This window comes from Drosophila obscura, unplaced genomic scaffold (assembly GCF_018151105.1).
Source record: "Drosophila obscura isolate BZ-5 IFL unplaced genomic scaffold, ASM1815110v1 contig_30, whole genome shotgun sequence".
Lineage (NCBI taxonomy): Eukaryota > Metazoa > Arthropoda > Insecta > Diptera > Drosophilidae > Drosophila > Drosophila obscura.
This window is the reverse complement of record NW_024542818.1, coordinates 2,382,495-2,389,510: the sequence shown is the minus strand read 5'-3', so window position 1 is coordinate 2,389,510 and position 7,016 is coordinate 2,382,495.

Sequence of the window (7,016 nt, the reverse complement as noted above, 5' to 3'; positions counted from 1 at the left end):
TTTTGGATATATGTATCTCCTGTCTTCCCGCTTATGCCAATCACGTGCTGCTCTTTCTTGATTTCTATCTTTCTATATTAACTTTATTTCACTCACCTTTCGCTTTTATTGTTTTTGTGGTTTTTCCTCCCGCGATCCTCTTAGATTCCTTGGAAATCTATGTATTTATTTTTTGTTTGTTGCACGTTTTGGCCGCTCAAATCGTTGCTGAATGTTGCTGCTTCTCCTCCTTAATATTGTATATGTATACTATGTATATCAATTTGTTAAGAACTATATAAATTTTGATTGTTTTTGTTTGCTTGTGTATATTTTGTTTGTATATTGAACTAAGTTTGGATTTGATTAATCATTAATGTAGATATTATCATCCATAAGGCAGTGTAAAGTTATCAAAAGGTTGATGGGTTCCACACCCACCGAGGTGGTGGTGCCACTTGTTGCAGTTGCACTTGCACTTGCAATTGCAGTTGGACCTGCAATCGCAGCCGATGTTGGTATTGTATTTGCTTGGCGGCGCACTCGGGCGCATTTTAGTTTGTCTTCCGATCGGTTTCGTTGGGTTTTTGTGTCACAGATACGCGAAGAACTTGATGATTGATTGGTTGGGATTGATTATTGTTGGTAGTGGGGGAGCAGGAGCAGTCTCTCGGCAGGGACTCGATTCGATTGATTTTATCTTACAGCGTATGCGATAGATGTACAGAGTTTTAGTGGCATTGGCATTGGCGTTGCCCAAATTTGCATCAGTTCCCAGTTTGCTGCTTGGGGCACGCATTTATGGGGCTGGCAGCTCCGCTGGGGCATTGGGGGGTTTTGGGGTGCGGCTGAGGTTTCGTCCCCTCCTCCTCCTCTCGTTCTTCTCTTTCTCTATCTTTCTCTCTCTATCGCGTCTATGTCGGCTTGCTGTGCGGCCTCTGCAAGTAGAATCGAAGAAACGAAAGAAATAGAGAAACCAATCAATAAATATGAAATAAACATTAATTTGCTGCATAAGTTTGAATTGTTTAAAATCTTCGAGTGACACTGACGGAAACCGGTTGATGGTTGACCGCAGCCAGACGCAAAGACGGTACCGACCCGATCCAAACCGATCCGCCGATGGCCAGCGGACGGTGTTGTTCCAGTTAACATTTTGTGGTGCAGATCATAAATTCTCTGCCAAATTTTAATTGGCCAAAAATTTAATACTTGAAAGACAACAGCATATACATGACCAAGGATGGTGTTTCTTGAAAGAGTTTCTTTGATCAAGTTAACGCGTGGAATTTGCCATTTATGTATGTGAATTTTACATTGAATTACTCCAAGGATATTAAGCTCCTTTCGTAATCTGCTTTATTCCCGAACACCCCCATAGCAAACTTTCCCGATTTTATATAGAATTTGAGCTAAACTAAAATAAAAACAAAAGCAATAGCAACAACAGCATTGAGAGAACAAATCATGGAAGAGGTGAGCTTTTGCTATGCAAAATGCGTTTGAGAGAGAGAACAAAACTTTCAAAGGGGGGTAAAATGGCAGGTAGGTAGACGGAGAGAGAGAGCGAGAGAGAGAAGCGAAGTACGCCGGCCTCTTTGACTTGTTGCCTACTTTATTGGCTCTCTCTATCGCTCTCATTTGCTGCGTAAATATGATTGTTGTTGCTTGTTGTAATTGTTGTTGCTGATAGCTGACTGTTTAAGTGTGTATGTATGTGTGTGTGTGTGTGTGTGTGTGTGTGTGGTGACCTTCTCACACTGTCATGGCTACGTATAAAAATTGTAGAAAAATAAAAGCTTTCGGTTTTATAATTTGTATGCAGCTCCCAATGCGTGTCGAAGTCGGTGTCTATTTCTATATGTACATACATATATACATATTTATGTATGTATATTTCTGTGTATATTTATGTGTGTGTGTGAAGAACATAACCGAGTCGTGCTTAAATCACAACAGCAACAACAACAACAGAAACACCAACAACATCAGCAACAACAACATGATATTTCATTGAACAAAATAATATTAACGTTCCCCAAGCTCAAGATCGTTAGTTTTTTTTGTCTTTCTTGTTTTTGTTGTTGTTAAAACTTTTTTTGTTGTTGTTAATAAAGTTATTAGTTTTATTGGGTTTTATTTGTTATAAAAGTCAAGTCGAGTCACTTTCTGCGTTTTTATCTTATATTTGTTTAGTGAAACACTTCCGATTTGGCAAAGGAAAAGCTTTTAATTGCATAAAATAAACTTTAAAAATCAAAATGGATTATTTCTGGGTTAAGTTTTTCAAGGTCAATCAATGGAATTTGACTGAGAATTTTCCAAAATTCAGTTCAAAGATTATCCCACTAAGAAAAGCCTTTCATTTTAGAATAAAATTCTTTCTAAATTTATTTAGTTTCTTTTCCAAGCCATCTCCTTGATTATGAAACTAAAACAAACGTTTAAGAAGCGCATTAAACTTAGTCACAATTTAATAAGTGGGCAAATTTTAACCTTAGTTTTTTGTTGTTGTTTGTTTTGTGTGTTTTACCTATTGTATTCGCTGTTTCGGTTTTTTTTTTCTCTGCTGTAACCACAAAATAAAACACAAACAACAAAAATAAAAACTTAGTAACCTTCTTCTTCGTTTCTGCTTCTTCTTTTCTCTGTTGTTTCTCTTTTTGTTTCTGTTGCTGTTGCTGCTGCGTGTTGCTGTGTTTCCGATTCAAGTTTAAGGTCAGCAGAGCTTTAGCTTTCGGGGTCTAGACAGTCGCTAATGCCGCAATAATGTCTATGGGTGTAGGGTATATTGTTGTTGGTTTTACAGGTAGCTGTATCACCCCTCTCAGCCCCTCCTCTCCTCCACTAACCAAGGGCGTAGCGAATATTGTTGTAATTGTGTATGCGTCTCGTTTCACTCTCTCTCTCTCTCTCTCTCTCTCTATCTCTTTCTTAGCTGTACGGGAAAAATAAACGCATTTATTTATATGTTCATATGTACATATATATTTAAAAGAAAGATTTGTTATGCTTTATTTCTGTTTTCTATGCAATTGAAATAATTTCAGTAATTTCTGGCTACTGTCTGGCTGCCTGGCTGTATTTTCCACGGTCCACGTATGTGGAAAGAAATCTTTTAATAGGTTAAAATATCTCTAAAATATAATACACCTCATTATCTGTGACTAATCGCAAAAAAAACACTTTAATTTTTCAGGCACGAGTGATAGGAGATAAAAGGGTTTTATTGTTTAAAAGTCTTCGGAGAAGATCAGTTTTGAAATATGTATGTATTTATGAACCTTGTGAGAACCACAACGTGACGTTTCTGGTACTTTTTCAAGCTCTAGAATCAACCTCTAACCATTCTTACACGCTGCCATATTACCCATACGCCACGTAACCCTTCCACATATTCAATTCAAAGAATTATGTTAATTGAATGGGCATTGCTTTTTGGGGGTCTAGAAAATGCCCTTTAAAAGTCGCTACCAAAATGATCATTATGTAGAACGCAACTCCAATCGGTGCGGCCACACGTGGCGTATGCGTATTATATGTGTTAAGTTCTGTTTTGACGGCCCATTGTTAGAGCCGAGAACACCCCGGCGAAGGTTAGACCATGGGAAATCAATGACCTTGAGACACTATAATATAATCAATATTCAAATTCTTGGAAAAGCAGAAACACACGCACACGCACACACACGCATACACAATTTTAACATTTTAAGAATGCATTCTAATTAAATTAATGAAATTAAGATAAACATAAGCAGCGCCGACGACAACGACGAAAACATGTTGAATGGAAAAATTATTCCGTAGCTGCCATAAAAAGTGCGATCAAGAAATGGCAGACACACGAGACACATCCATTATGCATAATGGATAATGGATGGTGGCTAGCATAGTGGAGATGGAAACAGTGGCTAGGGGATTAGGAAGGTGAGGCGGAGAGACTTGCCATAGTGAGATGTCGTCTGATCTGGCTGCCCCACTCACTAGGCCCCATTGTTCTTGGCTAAACTGTAAGTGCAGATGAAAAACAAGAAAAGAAAAGCTGACATGGGGATGATATGAATATGAAAATACCCTCTAAAGCATTGAAACTGAGAGCATATTCATACATACATATGAATAAAAAAATGAATATTATTTTACAATAATTCTTATCATATCTGAGATCCCAAATTCTTCTCCTCCCACGAATATCCCACATTCCCGTTTGCCGGAAATTACAGGGTACAACAATAGCAGGGATGGAGGGGGTGTGCACATTTTACTACGAAAATTGATGTGCCTCTACTAAGTATATGGTGCCCCAGGCAGAGTGCATGTGAGCGCTTCTGTATCCATGTGCATGTGTGTGTCTGTGTCTGTATTAAATACGCAACCTTCAAAAAAGTCTAACAAAGCAAACTTGTTCAATAGTCATATGCGTATCAGGAAGTCAACATTTCAAGGATTGACTCATTGAAAAAGTCGAATGCGACGACGACGACGACGACGGCAACAAAAACAAGTTAGTCGCTCTCGTACGCACACACACAGGCGCACACCTCTCTCACACACACACACACACATCCATGCAGAGGCAGCATTAGACGAAAAACTTGTGTAAAAGCGCGCCCGGCAAAAATGCACTGCAAAACAACGCAAAAAACAACAACAACGAAAAGAAAGAAGAAACAACAATTCATTTACAGTAAAGCACACACTGAGAAATAGAGAGAGAATGAGATGGAGCGCGAGAGAGATCACTTGCAATTGCAGCAGTGCATTTGCTCCCGCTGATTCTCTCTCATTAAAATTGAGCGAGAGCTTTTGCATGGAAATTTATTATTGTATGTGTGAGATGCATCTCACCCTTTACCGTTTGCTCTTACTTCATTTGGGTCTCTCTTCCGATTTTCCATTCACCTAAGAGCATGCGTGGCTCTCTTTAGGCTGTCGCTCTGCATTCATTCAAATTGTTTAACGCCAAAAGTGCAAATACCGCAAAATTATGGCATGGGAGAGTTTACTGGCTGCTGTTGCTGCCGCTGGAAATTTTACTTTTCATTGTGCGAAATTACTCATAAATATTAAGAGTTCAAATTTGTGAGGTAATTTCTGACCAAAATGGGGGGGTCGACTGGTTGAAAGCTAAAGGGTAATGACCCAAAACAAGGGTTATCTGTTTCAGGAAACTCCCACAAATTCGCAGATATTTTAAGTTGTTTGATCGAAAAGAAGCATATAATAAACACGAACAATAGTTTTTTTTTTTTTGCATAATTTTCACACCCATAAAAAATGTTATCAAAAGTCTAGAATCAGGCGTTCTGGCATTCCTTTCCCCATAAAGTCTTTAACTATTTGTAATTCTCTTGCATTGATTGCCATCACATTGACTTGAAATAATTCCCCCGATATGCGAAAAATCCTTCAGCATTAAGCTCATCCCTGACCTCACTAAAGCGTTCAAAGGCCTCAATACGAAAACGAATCCGCATCCGAAGCGAAACCTTCATTCCCCACTTCACTGGCAGGTTCAATGCTCAGCCCCAAGGCACTAACTGGCCAAAAAAAAATAATATCAGAAACTGTGGCCTCAACCCCGCGCTACACTTCTGTCCAAAACGATTAGCTCCTACTCCTTCACGCACCGCACCGCACAGAAAAAAAAGCATAAAACAAAAGACAAAACTGAAACCGAAATCGAAATCGAAAGAGCTTTTCAGGCTTCAGACTTCAATTGAAATTCGCTGTCGCAGCGACAGCCACTGCTACTGCCACTGCTACTGCCACTGCTACTGCCACTGCTGTCGTAGCTACTGTCGACGTCGCTGTCGATCGCGCACACACAGTGGAATGGAAGGAAGGTCGTTGCATTTAAGAGTTTAATGACCAAGGAAACGCTGCCGAAATATGAAACAAAAGCGAAAGAGAGCAGCAGCAGCGGCTGCGTGTAAACTGCAGCAGCAGCAGCGCCCACAACTTACTTACGCCTCCAGCGTGCACCCCCTTGCCCCATCGCACCGCACCGCACTCCTTTCATGGCAACAACACTTGGGAAAGGTCAACGAACAACATTGCCTCGTCGGTCAAAAGCAGAGTTCACACGAACACTTACAGCCAGAGAAAGAGAGAGAGAGAAGGAGATGGAGCATGGCAGAGCGAGACAGAGATAGGCGGAGAGAAAGAGAGAGATACAGCGTGAAGAGAGGAGTATCCAACGGCTGCGAATTTTTGTTTCGCTTTTGCTTTCGCGATGGAAAGAGAGTGACAGAGACAGAAGCAGATGGAGATGGAGCAGCTTCAGAGCAGATTTACGGGAATTTCGGGTGTTTGGTGTTCCAAAGCTGGTGGAGTCTAGTAGTGGAAGAAAAGAAATATTGGAAGGGATTCGATCTGGAATCGGAATGGAGTGAAAGTAAGCGAGAAAGAGATCCCAAAGAGTGGTAGGACATCGAAGCAAAGAGAAGAATAACTATAGGAAGGCGCATTTACATCGGGAAAGAGCAAACTGGATTCCCTGGAAGTTCCCTGAACCTCAGGGCAATCCTCAAAACGAAATGAATCATTGCCCCAAAAGCTGTTTAATTAATTATTTATTAATTGTTAGTCACATTTTGAGCTATTTCCAGGCAGCACAAAACGTGACCAGGCAGCGACGCAGACGCCCACACCAGCAGTAGCAGCAGAAAGAGCGCCCGATAGCAGCGACGCAACGCCAAGGCAGCAGGCAGCAGCAGCAGCGACGTCACCGTTTGCATTCATTCACTTTTTGCCGAGAGATCAACGCACTTTCCGTTGATCCCACGAATCGAAACGAAACGAAATTAAACAATTTGCCGTTTATTGCACCCAAAAAAAAACAACAACAACAACGAAAGCCAAACACAATTATACAACAAAAATATGAAAAATATAAAAACAAATGCAGTTTTGTGTATTTTTTGTATTTGTCTTGGTTTTGGATTGAGTAACTTTTTTGAGTGAAATTTCCCTTTTTTACTACGAAAATTGCCAACCAAAAACAGAGATTAAACCACACACCAAAAATTCGG